At 34.9% G+C, this 14,224-nt stretch overlaps 1 pseudogene; it reads right to left on the minus strand.

The window, feature by feature from the left end:
* Positions 1–1,485: 1,485 nt before the first annotated feature.
* Positions 1,486–2,066, minus strand: LOC129520608 (peroxiredoxin-1-like; annotated as a pseudogene).
* Between the last annotated feature and the right edge of the window lie 12,158 nt (positions 2,067–14,224).

Raw genomic sequence — 14,224 nt, forward strand, 5'->3', positions numbered from 1 at the left:
ATTCGAATGTTCCTTGATAACTTAATCCTTAATCACTTTAAGTACTTTATTAATATTTAACCACTTTGTTTTCAGATTGTTAATACTGGCATTTGCATTCCTTGAATAATTTTGATGTTTCCCCAAAGATGTTAAGAATTCCAATTTACTACTTGGTAAAATGACAATTTTGATATTCCTTGCTTGCTTTTCTCTCATATTTTATTTTTCTAATTTTGGCATTAATCTGTATGTCCCCCACCCCTTTTTTGCAGGGAGTTCTGAAGAGTAGAATTAAGAATTTTTAAGACTATTTATTTATTTATTTATTTGAGTGTGAGAGAGAGCACGAGAGAGCCAGGGGGAAGGAGAGAGGGAAGCAGTCTCCTCTCCCTGAAGAGGGAGCCCAAATTGGTGATTCCATCCCAGGACCCTCAGACCATGACCTAAGCAAAAGGCAGATGCTTAACTGACTGTGCCACCCAAGTGCCCCAAGACTCTATTTTCTAAAACAGTTTTAGATTTACTGATGGGAAGGTGAAGAGATTTCCCATACATTTGTCCATTTCTGTTTGATGGGTATTAAAGTTTCCATTATGGCAGTGGACTCATCTATTTCTCACAGTTGTATCAGTTTCTGCTTCTTATATTTAAGATGCTATTATTAGGTGCATATTCAATTTTCCTACCCCGAAGTCTGCTGTGTCTGCAAAACAGCAGCTCCCGCTTCCTCTGATTAGTGCTACTATGGTACATCTTTTATCACTCCTTTATTTTAACCTGTATATATCTTTGTATTTAAAGTGGGTTTCATGTAGAAAAAACAGCTCATTCTTGTTTTTCATTCATTCTTTCTCTTTTAGCTGGTGTGCTTAGACCATTGATATTTAAAGTGACTATTGATATAGACAGATTAATAACTATTTGCCCTTTCTATTGTTCATATTTTTGTCTTCCACCATTTTTCTCCTTTTTGTAGTTTTAACTGAGCATTTTATGGGATTGCATTTCCTCTGCATCCTTAGTATATCAATTATATTTCTTTTTTAAAAAAAGATTTTTGTGGGTTTTTTAAGTATTTGTCCTAGATTTTGCAATATACATTTACAACTAATGCAAGTCTGCTTTTAAATAATCTATGTTGAAAAAAAAATCTATGTTGTTTCATGGGTAGTACAAATAACTTATGATAACAAAATTTTCCTAATTCCTCCCTCTTGTCCTTGTATTATTTTTTTTCTCAGTTCAAGTTTAACAGAAACAACAAAAGATCAAAAGTGATGCCCCGCTACTGTACACATCAGTTGGCCTGCCCCATAGCACAGCTCAGACCATTCTCTCCAGAGGAAGAAAGGCTGGCCTCCCCAAACCCTGCAGGAAAGGCCTGTCTTGTCCCATACCACAAGACAGTAGTACAAAGTCTTGTTTTAAGCATGACAGTAGTACAAAAACAGATTCTGTTTTCATGGGTGCCCACTACAGCCTGGCCCTAAAATGGCGAGGTGCTCACTTCTGCTTAGAGAAATATTCTTTGCTCTTCTGGACATCAGGCTTTATAGTATCACTGCCAGGCTTCAAGCCAGCTGGGCACAATTCCCCATGCTTGTCAGTGAACTGGAAGGCCTGAACCAGTCGCAGAGTCTCATCCACAGAGTGACCAACAGGAAGGTCATTTACAGTGATCTGCCAAAGGATACCTTTATCAATGATAAAGAGGCCCCTGAACAAGATGCCTTCATCAGCCTTTAAGACTCTATAGTCCTGAGCAGTGGTATGCTTGGGGTCTGATACCATGGGAATGTTCATAGGTCCCAGTCCTCCTTGTTTCATGCCAGGTGACAGAAATGAGAATCCACAGAAGCACCAGTCACTTGACAGTTGAGTTTCTTAAATTCTTCTGCCCTGTCACAGAAAGCATTGATCTCTGTGGGGCACCCAAAGGTGAAGTCAAGAGGATAAAAGAATAATACAACATATTTTCCTTTGTAGTCAGATAGGCTGAGGTCTTTGAACCGGCCATCTGGCATAACAGCCGTGGCTTTGAAGTTGGGAGCAGGATGCCCAATTCTGGCATTTCCTGAAGACATCTTGCTATGGGCAGCTCTGAAGAGACTGACCGTCGAAGACCAGTCAGGAAGAAGACACCTTGTCCTTGTATTATTAGTATCATTCATTTTACTTATACATAAGTATAAATATGTGCCTAAGTATACATAATTGAATGTAATATCACTATTATTATTATAAACACATTGTTAATTGTTGGGTTAATTAATAAGATAAATTAAATAATAATAAGATAAATTGAATTCTATCTTACTTCCATTTATTCTTTCTCAGATGCTTTTACTTTTTTTATGTAGATCCTAGTTTATGACTTACCTAATTTTCTTTCTCTTAACGAAATTCTCCTAACTTTTCTTTCTAGGCAGATATACTGGCAAAAAAATTCCTTTAACTTTTTTCTTCTGAGAAAGTCTTTATTTCTCCTTCAATTTTGAAGAATAATTTTACAGGTACAGAATTCTAGATTGGTGTTTTTCTTTTTTCAACCTTTTAAATATTCAACTCTCCTTGCTTGCATGATTTCTGAGAAGTCAGACATAATTCTTATCTTTGCTTCTTTATTCATAAGGTTGGTTCTTCTCATTTTTCTTCTTTCAACTTTTTTCTTTATCTTTGATTTTCTATAGTTTGAGTAAAGATGTCTAGGTTTTGCATCTTATAATTTTAAAAATCCACTTTATACTTTTAATAATTTATCTGTAAATATTTTTTTTAGCTCACCTAACCTGAAATCTTATTGTAGAAAATAATTCAAATTAATTCAAGAAAAACAGTGACTTTTCTAAAAAAAATGACATAACTAGGGTGGAAGAAATCTATAATATGTTGATACTTACTCTATTTTGCTTCCCACTAAAAGCATACAGAATGTGTTTCTTCATTTGAAAGTAAAGTAGGAAGCATACAGGAAAGCATTATTTTACTTTATTTTTCAAAGATTTTAGATAACAATCTCACAAATAGCCGAAGAATCTATGCCTATTCTAGAAGTAAACCTTAATCATCAATCTCAATATTAGTGTATTAAAAAAAAGCTTGCAATATTATTTCATATCATTCAGAAAATTGGTTTGGTTTCACTGAAATGCATTATCTTTGTACTCATAAATATCAGAGGCATTAGTAGGTAATGACTTTAAAAAATTGACAAAATATTTTATTTTTGAAGAATGAATTGGTACTTAATTGTTGAAACAATTGTGCATGTATAAAGAGAGAAAATTATATGTTATGTAATTATTTATATACATTATATATTATAGAGACACAGCAAGGTAAAGTTTTATACAGTTATATAATTAATTAATTATATATATATATATGCAAATATGAGAAAATAGTTTGCTGTGTTTCCTCAGAATCAAAGAAGGGGACACATTTTGATTTTCTGGCACATCATTTTTAAATATGGCCGGCCTATTTACTAACTTTGATTGCTTTTTTTTTGTTTGTTTATTTGTTTAACTTATTATGCTCACTTTAATTTAAATGAAAGAGTTTTTAAGGCTCAGTCAATCAAAGCAGAACACCCTTGCTAATGACTTTAGGGTCAGAAAATCAACATTGATGTTTGAACCAACCACATCTGCAAAATTTTCAAGGAATTTTAAGTCTCCAAAGAATGCCATTGGAACTACAAAGTAATAATGGAAATAATCAGAAACAAACACCTTATGTTTTTCAAGAGGGCACATATTTACAATGATAATGGTGGGTTTCCTATGTTTTGGGTACTATTCCAAACACTTTACACGAACTGAATCATTTCATCCTTGAAAGAACCCCATGATATACTTGCCATCATTATCTTACAGGTAGAGAGCAAAGCAGAAAGGTTAAATAAGTTAAATAACTTGCCTATGATCTCAGAGCAAGCACACTCTGGAGCTTGACTTAGATTCCCATCTGACTCTGCAGCCAACATACTACATCATTGTGGTATCTGTTACCGCCTATGTATTCACAACTACAGAAATGTGATCATACGTGCACCCTATAGCTAGATGAGAACAGCTGCTTCATGTGCAGTGATAGATGCTAAAGATTCGATAAGAGGAGTCTTGAAGATACTGGTTTCTTTTTTTTTTCTTTTAAAGATTTTATTTATTTATTCATGAGAAGCACACAGAGAGAGGCAGAGACATAGGCAGAGGGAGAAGCAGGCTCCTTGAGGGGAGTCCAATGTGAGACTGGATCCTGGGACTCCCGGACCATGCCCTGAACCAAAGGCAGACACTACACTGCTGAGCCACCCCGGCATCCTGATACTGGTTTCTTATGAGCATATAAGTCACTAATAGTAAGAGGAGTTATATTTTTAGAATGACTAAAATGTAAATAAAAATAAATGTCTACTTACATTTTAACAGCTAGATCAAAATTATAGGTGAAATGTACATAGGAATTTTTTTTTTAACTAAAGTGACCAGTTCTCTGGTTTCCTTTTAACATTCTTTGATATGTGAAAATTTGGTCTGAAGAGGAAAGGACAAAAATATTTCAACAACGATTTCTCTAGCTCGCATCTCCTTTTTTCAAATTGCCTTCAGGTCTGCCTAGGCAGACCTTTCTTTTCTTCCACAACATTTCTTGATTTACTTGCCCAACTTTGACATACAATAAAATTACTATAGCTCATTTTAAAGTATATAGGTAACTGAAAGTGTCCATTATGGATTAATAAAACTGAATTATAGTTGAAATACTTTTCTCAAAAATTCCAAGGCAAGTTAGTGGCAGCGGTATAAATCTATCAAACATACAGGAAAGAAATAGTATTGATTGTTTTTATTAGGAGAGAACATTTTGCAACTCATTTTATTGGTCCAGTTTTATCTTGACACTAAAACCAAATAAAGACAGGGGGTGTCTGGGTGACTCAATTGATTAAGCTGACTCTTGATTTCTGTTCAGGTCATGATCTCAGGATTGTAAGATCTATCCTCACATCACGGGGAGCCTGCTTAAGATTTTCTCTCTCCCTCTTCCTCTGCTCCTCTCTGCTAATGCACTCATTTGCTCTCTCTCTCTCTCTTTCTCTAAAAAAATAAAAAAAGAAAGAAAAGAAAAAAGAAAAAGAAAGATAAGCAAGAAAAGAAAACTAAAGGGTAGTATTCCCAAAAAGCACAGAAGCAAAAATCTATAATGAAATCCTAGTAACATGTTCAGCAATATGGCAAACATAATAAATTGTGATAAAGTGAAGTTTGGTTAAAATCAGAAAATCAATTAATTTAATTCAGTATATTAATGGACTATTAAGGAAAAGTCATAGTCATTCTAATGGATAACAAAGAAGACTGGACAAAACTCGACATTCATCCATGAAAATAGTCTCATCAACTTCATTAACTCAGCAAAGGGTTTGCCATGGACTGAACTGTGTCCCTTCAAAAGACTGAATCAAGAAGAAACAAAGTTTGAACAGATAAATTAAACAGTAAAGAGATTGAATCAGTAATCAGAAATCTTCCAACAAAGAAAAGCCCAACACCAGATGGATTCATTGTTTGAATTTTGCCAGTACTTAAAGATGAATTAACACCAATCCTTTTCTAACTCACTTTTAAAAATTGAAAAGGAAGAATCACTCCCAAACTCAAGTGCCAGTGCCACCGTAACTCTGATAATAAAGCCAGATAAGGACAACACAAGAAAAGAAAATCATAGGTTAATATCCCTGATGAATACAGATTCCAAAATTCTCAATAAAATACTAGCAAAACAAATTCAGCAGCACATTAAAGGACCATATGCCATGATGAAGTGAAATCAATCCCTTAAATGCAAGGTTGGTTCTACATATGCAAACCAATAAATGTGATGTGTTACTTTAATAGAATAAAACATAATAGTCATATGACCATCTTAACAAATGCAAAAAAAGCATTTGACAAAATTCAACATTCATTCATGATAAAAACTCTTAGGGAAAGAAGGAATATCTTTCAACCTAATAAAGGCCATATATAACAATCTCACAGCTGATATCATATTCAATGGTGAAATGTTGAAAACATGTCCTCTAAAATGAAGAATAAATCAAGGGTGCTCACTCTCACCACTCCTATTCAACATGTTCTAGAAGTCTTAACCAGAGAAATCATGAGATAAAAAGAAAGAAAAGACATCAAAATTATTTCAGATGTAAAATTGTCTCTACTTGCAGATCACATAATTTTATATGTAGAAAATCCTGAAGAGGGCAGCCCCGGTGGCACAGCGGTTTAGCGCCGCCTGCAGCCCAGGGCGTAATCCTGGAGACCCTGCATCGAGTCCCATGTCAATGTTTCAAGACACAAAATTAACATATAAAAATCAGTTGCATTTTTATACTCTCACAACAAATTATCTGAAACAAAATAAACAGTCCCATTTATAATAGCATGAAAAACAATAAAATATATAGGAATAAATTTAACCAAGGAGGTTAAAGATCTCTACACTGAAAACTACAAGGTGATAAAAGAAATTGAAGAAGACCAAGTAAAATGGATATCCTTTATTCAAAGATTGGAATAAATATTGTTAAAATGTCTGTGATAAATAAATAAATAATAAATAAATAAATAATAAATAAATAAATAATAAATAAATAAATAAATGTCTGTGTTACCCAAGGCCATCTACAGATTCAATGCAATCTCTATCAAGATCCTAACTGCATTTTTTAAAACAGAAGTAGAAAAACAATCATAAAATTTCTATAGAACTACAGTCAAAGCAAAGAAGAAACAAAGTGGGAGGCACCACATTTTCTGATTTCAAACCACATTACAAAGCTATAGTAATCAAAACAGTATGGTGCTGACATAAGTATAGACCTATAGACCAACAGAACAGAACCAAAAGCCCAAAAACACTCCTATGCATATATAATCAACTGATATCCAACAGAGTAGCCAAGAACACTCAGTGAGAGAAGGTAATCTCTTAAGTAAATGGTACTGGCATAATTGGATATTCACCTGCAAAAGAATGGAAAAAAGACCCCTCTCTTATACCACTCATAAAAAGCCACTCAAAATGGATTCAGTCTTAAATTTAAAACTTGAACCCATAGGGTAGCCCGGGGTAGCTCAGTGGTTCAGCGCCGCCTTTCGCCCTGGGTGTGGTCCTGGAGTCCCAGGATCGAGTCCCACATCAGGCTCCCTGCATGGAACCTGCTTCTCCCTCTGCCTGCGTCTCTGCCTCTCTCTCTCTCTCTGTCTCTCATGAATAAATAAATAAAAAATATTAAAAAAAAACCTGAAACCATAAACTTCTAGAAGAACACATAGAGGAAAATCTTCTTGCTGTGGATCTGGACAATGTGTTTCTTTGTTTGTTTGTTTGTTTGTTTGTTTTTAACATGACCCTGAACCACAAGCAATAGAATAAAAAATAAACAGGACCACATCTGAATGAAAAAGCATCTGAACAGAAAACAAAATCAACCAACCAACCAAACAAACAAACAAAAAACATCAACAAAACAAAAAGGTAACTTATGGAATAGCAGAAAATATTTGTAAATTATATATGTGATAAAGGGTTATATCCCAAATCTATAAAGAACTCAGACAACTCAATTGCAAAAGAAGAAGTAGAGGAAGAAGAAGAAGAAGGAGAAGAAGAAGAAGAAGAAGAAGAAGAAGAAGAATGAAATAAAATAGTCCAATTAAACATTGACAAAAGAACATTTTTCTAAAGAAGATATTTGGATGGCCAACATGTTCTCAACATGACTAATCATCAGGGAGTTCAAAGTCCAAATGAGGTATCACCCCACCTATTAGAATGGCTACTATTAAAGAGACAAGAGACAAGTGTTGGTAAAAAGGGAAATTTGCATACTGTTTGTGGAGATGTAAACTGGTCCAGCCTCTCTAAAAAAACAGTATGGATGTTCCTCAAAAAATTAAAAATAGAGCTGACATATGGTCCAGTAATTACAGTTTTGGGTATATATCCAAAAGAAACAAAATCCCAGTATGAAAGGGATATCACCACCACCAAGTTCATTGCAGCATTACTCACAATAGCCAAGACAAAATGTCCACGGAAAGATAAACAGAAAAGAAAATATGTGTACACACACACACACACACATACACACACACATTGGAATATTGTCCAGCCATTCATGACAACCAGAGAGACCTTGAATGAACTAAGTCAAACAAGTACTGTATAATCTCACTTACATATGGAATCTAAAAACAAAAAAAGACAAAGACAAAAGAAAAAATCAAACTCACCATGCTTCTAGAGGCTCAGGCACTGAGCTGGAAAGATGATGCAACACAAACCCCACTGGGTGGGCGTGGGGCGGCAGGGATAGTAGGAGAGACAGAGAAACTGATGGAAACAGAGATGGAGCCCTCAGTCTGTCCCTGCTAAGGAGACCAAGCAATGCCACCTGCGCTGCTAATGGCGCAGGGCCTGCTGGGAGCAGCAAGGTCAACTCCAGGCTTGCTCAGGCCAATAGAAGACACCTAGAAAGTCTCCCATTTGCCCAGGAACATGAGTGTGGCCCGGCTTGTCCCCATTGAGTTTCTGAGGTCTGGACCAAAGCCTGGTGAGAGCTGAGGCACAGTGGGCAAGGCTACACAGGGTGTGTGCCACCTGCTGAGCTCCCCAGCTACCATCCTGGAGTGGGAGAGGGGAGAGAAACCTTAAACAATCATCCATTATCTCAGAGCAGCCACAAATACCTGGAAGGGACTGTTCTATTCTGGAAGTCTGTCTTCCAACCACATGAAAAGGAGTACTCTAATGAACAGGTTTACTTTTCCAACCGATTCCACTGACAGTGGGAAACTGAGTGCCACATTTTATTAATTATATGGAAAATAAAGGAGCCATATTTTCATGAAAGGCATGATTGTAGTGTGTTCTGTTTTGATCTCACAAGGCACAACTTGTGTTAAATATATATATATATAGAAATGGGGATGCCGGGACGCCTGGGTGGCTCAGCGGTTGAGCATCTGCCTTTGGCCTAGGGCATGAACCTAGAGACGTGGGATCGAGTCCCACGTCGGGCTCCCTGCATGAAGTCTGCTTCTCCCTCTGCCAGTGTCTCTGCCTGTGTCTCTGCTTCTCTCTCTCTCTGTGTGTGTGTCTCTCTCTGTCTTTCATGAATGAATAAATAAAATCTTAAAAAAAAAAAGAAAAGAAAGAAAGAAATGGGGATGCCTAGGTGGCTCAGTGGTTAAGTGTCTGCCTTCAGGTCAGGGCGTGATCCTGGAGTCCAGGGATCAAATCCCACATCGGGCTCCCTCTGCCTGTGTCCCTGCTTCTCTCCCACGTGAGCTCTGGGTCTCTCATGAATAAATAAATACAATCTTAAAAAAATAGAAATGTAGAATAAAAAAATGTTTAAAAAGCTTAATCTGGAGGAAAAAAATCAATATTTGGTATACCTTCTTCAAGATGTACACAATTGGATCATAAAATTGGGGTCATGCTGTTTATACAATTTCCTGTATCAATTTTTATATTGAATGCTTTATTTTGAGCATTTTCCCAATTCCTTAAATATACAATGGTTCTATCTTGACTATACTCTTCATCTTCTTTGTCCCCCAAAAAACAACAAAAACAACCTCATATATTGAAGTCCCAACCTTTAGTACCTCAGAATATGAGGTGCATTCTCCATATTTAAGTTGGGCCTTTATAGGGGTAATTAAGTTAAAATGGGGGAAATTGAGGTGACCCCAATCTGATTTGTGTCCTAATAAACAAAGAAAATTTGGACACAGAAATGTGCAGAGGAAAGACAATGAAATGATACAGGGTAAATATGGAGAAAGTCGACCAGATCCTTCCCTCAGTGACCCTATAGAAGTCGCTGACCATGTGGACATTGAGAGCTTGGAATTTTTTACATTCCAAAACTGTGATTAAATAAAGTTCTGTTGTTTGAACTATTCAGGAAGTGGTACTTTCTCATAGCAGCCTTAGTAAACTAATATAGGCATACATGAAGAACCTATAATTAGCGTCGCCCTCAATGGTGACATACTAATTTTTCTGTAAAACCTGGGATAATGGGATCCCTGGGTGGCGCAGCGGTTTAGCCCCTGCCTTTGGCCCAGGGCGCAATCCTGGAGACCCCGGATCGAATCCCACATCGGGCTCCCGGTGCATGGAGCCTGCTTCTCCCTCTATGTCTCTGCCTCTCTCTCTCTCTCTCTCTGACTATCATAAATAAATAAAAAAAATTAAAAAAAACCTGGGATAAGACAAAGATGTCTACTCTCTACTTAACAATTACAATGGAACCCTTAGATAGTACAATAGAAGCTAGCAAAAGGTATAAAAGTCATAGAAGGAAAAAGAAAATACTCTCTTTTTTTTACAGGTAACACAACTGTGTATGCATGCAACCCTGAAAAATCTACAAAAGAGCTATTAGACCTAATTCATGAATATGATAAGGTCACTAGGTATAAAGTCAATATAGAAAATCAATTATATTTGCCTACACCAGCAATAAGCATTTGGAAGTTATATCATTTACAATAGCATAAATTATAAAATATGCATGGATAAATTTACCTAAGTATGGGCAAGACATTATTGAATCTGCAAAACATTGTTGAATATGCAAACCATTGTTGCAAGAGTAAAAAATACATAGATACAGATGAAGAAATATGCTATATTAATGGGCCTAATGATTTTACAGTGTTAATACTTCAATTCACCAGAAATTAATGAAGATTTAATAACATTCCAATTAAAATTTAATTCTACTTTTATAGAAATTGTCAAATATTTTCTAAGATGTATATGCACACATAAAAGAACTAGAATAGTTAAACAATTAACATAAAAATAGGTATATATTTAGAGGACTTACTCTTCAAGGCTCATTGTACAAGTTCAGTCATTAAAACAGTGTGGGATTCAAAAAGGCTAAACATACATAGTGGGACAAAATAGACAATTGAGAAATTAACATGTACATATTAATCCAATGATTTTTACCAGAAATGCCAAAGTCTTTCAATAGACAAATGATTATTTTTCAACAAATGACACTGAATGTAACTGAAGAAAAAAAAGAAATACTTAAAACTGAAACTTAAGGTAAATTATAAACCTATGTATTTGGCTCAGATCATAAACAGGCTTGTGAGATAAAGCCCTGTGTTGGGGGGGGTCTGTGCAGTAAGGAGTCTGCCTGAGATTCTCTCGTATTCCCTCTGCTCCTTCCCTGACTTCTGCATTCTCTCTCTCTTCAAATAAATAAATAAATAAATACATAAATAAATAAATAGAATCTTTTTAAAAAATTGCAGAACACTTAAGGAAAAATAAGCCAATGTTTTGACATTGAGTTAGAAAAGATTAAAATGAGATGCCAAGAGAATAAGCTATAATTTAAAACAAAAATAAAATGAACTTCATTATTATTATTATTATTATTATTATTACTATTTTCAAAAGATAACCTTAAGGAATTGATGAGCCAAACACAACTGTGAAATTATGTTTAAAAATATAAACAGGTAAATATATGATATTCAGTACATGAAAAACACTTAAAACTCAATAAAAAAGGAGAGTTAGCCATAAAAGACCGACATTTAACAAAGAAAGTACATAAACAGTAACTAAGTACCTAATATGTAATTAAAAGTTTAATAATTAGGAAAATTCTAATTGAAATGCTGATGAGATACCACTACATGCCTCAAATAATAGTTAAAAGTTTTAAAAATACTGGTAAAACTAAGCAATGGACTGATGCAAAGCAACAGAAATAGTCATACACTGAAGAAATTTCAGAAAAGATCTATTAAGTTCCACAACTGTTGAGACTGGGGTTACTTCCTGATATATCAAACATATCATGCATGTGCTATAATTTTACAGTGTGTTTATTTGTTCAAGGGTGATTACATCTATCTACAGAATAGAATACACAATAGAGAAACAATTATATTGCACAAAATAGTTCATTCCATAAAATTATAATAAATCAGTAGCAATAGAGAAGGTCACTCATTTATGTTGATGGGACATTTGAACTGCTATTTCAAGGGACACCTGGGTGGCTCAGCGGTTTAGGATCTGCCTTTGGCTCAGGCATAGTCCCAGGATCCTGGGATCAAGTCCCACTTGGGGATCCCTGAAGGGGAGCTTCTCTCTCTGCCTAGTGTATCTCATGAGTAAATAAGTAAAATCTTTTTTAAAAATTGACTGCAATTCCATGAAAAATTGTGCTAAGTCAGTTCCTCACATAGCAAATTAAATATCAGGTATTAGTAAATAGTAAAATACTAACAAGAAGAAGGAAGAGAAGCACAAACAATAAATTCTGGATGAAAATATATGTAAATATTTGCTATCAGGATATAGAAAGATTTCTAACCAAGTGATAGATAAAATACAAAGAGAAAAAATAAATCAAAGGGTTTTACAACATAGGGATATATTTGAGATTGACTCCCAAAAATACTTTTAAAAGCAATGGAAAATCCAGACAAAAAATATGTGTGTCACACTTAGAACTATTCCCTTAATAAAAAAATAGAGACACAGAGAAAGATAAGTGGGAAATTTAAAAATACTTAGATATTAAAGAACATACTTCTCTATATACCTCTGACACTTAAGACTTTAAGACTTACTGTATAGTTAACAATAATCAAATAATCAAGACAATGTGGTATTGGTCAAAGAATAGATAAATAGGTCAATGCATCAGTATGGAGAGACCAGAAATAGACTCACAGAGGTATAGTCAACTGGTTTTTGACAAAGGAGCCGAGGCAATACAATCAGGTGAAGATGGTCTTGTTTCATAAATGCTCCTGAAACTACTGGACATCCACATGCAGAAACATTTAACATAAACACAGACCTTACACCCTCACAAATATTAACTCAAAGTGGATCAACACCTAATAGTAAAATGCAAAACTGTGAAACTTCTAGAAGATAACATAAGAGAAAACCTAGATGACCTTGGGCATGGCCATGACTTTTTAGATGCAACCCTAAAACAAGTTGCATTGGACTTTATTAAAACATAAAAGTTCTGCTCTGTTAAATTTATGTCAAGAGAACGAAAAGACAAGACATAGACCGAAAGAAAATATTTGCAAAAGAGGTATATGATAAAGGACTATACAGAATAGGTCCAAAGTGCACAAAAATTCTTAAAATTCAACCATAGGGAAAGGTACTATCTAATTAAAAGGTAAATGAAAGACTTGAACAGACACTTCATCACAGATGTACAGATGGCAAGCAAAGTAGTGAGCTGTTTAACATTGCATGTCATTAGGGAATTATAAATTAAAAGAGCATTAGGAAAAAAATAAAAAAAATAAAAGAGCACTGGGGAATTATAAATAAAAACAATCTGTTTATACTACCCGGAAACTATTAAAATGGCCAAAATCCAAAGCACTGACAACACAAAATATATTGGTGAGAATGTCGCAGAATAGGAACTCTCATTCATGGCTGGGGGGAGTACAAACTGGTACAGCTACTTTGAAAGAGAGTTTGACAGTTTTTTTTTTTTTTTTTACAAAATTAACCATACTCTCACCATTCAATGCTACAATCCCACTCCTTGCTATTTATCAAATGAATTGAAAACTTAAGTCTATAAAATAACTGACACACAGATGTCTATTGCAGTCATAATTTATAGCAAGTTTCAAACTTGGAAGCAATCAAGATGTTCTTGAGTAGATGAATGGGATATGTGTAAACTCTATAGTCTTCACTCCATTGTGCTGAACTCAATTGAACTCAATTGAACCTAAAACTGCTCTAGAAAATAAAGCTTATTAACTAAAAACATGTTTATATATACATATTCTTATGAAGGATTATACTTTCATGACTCTGGAGGAACTGATTTTAACCCAGGACTCAAAATGTGCCAACCGTCAAGGTATAAGATCAATAATTGGACTAAAGTCAAGTTAAGAAATAATTTTTAGGGACGCCTGGGTGGCTCAGTGGTTGCGCATCTACGTTTGGCTCAAGGCATGATCCCGGAATCCGGGATTGAGTCCCACATTGGTCTCGCTGCAAGGATCCTGCTTCTCCCTCTGCTTGTGTCTCTGTCTCTCTCTGTGTGTCTCTCATGAAAAAATAAATATCTTTTTAAAAAGACATTTTTTAAAGACAGAACTAAACGCGATAAAATTTAACTCACAGC

Source organism: Nyctereutes procyonoides, unplaced genomic scaffold (genome assembly GCF_905146905.1).
Source record: "Nyctereutes procyonoides isolate TBG_1078 unplaced genomic scaffold, NYPRO_anot_genome, whole genome shotgun sequence".
Classification (NCBI taxonomy): domain Eukaryota; kingdom Metazoa; phylum Chordata; class Mammalia; order Carnivora; family Canidae; genus Nyctereutes; species Nyctereutes procyonoides.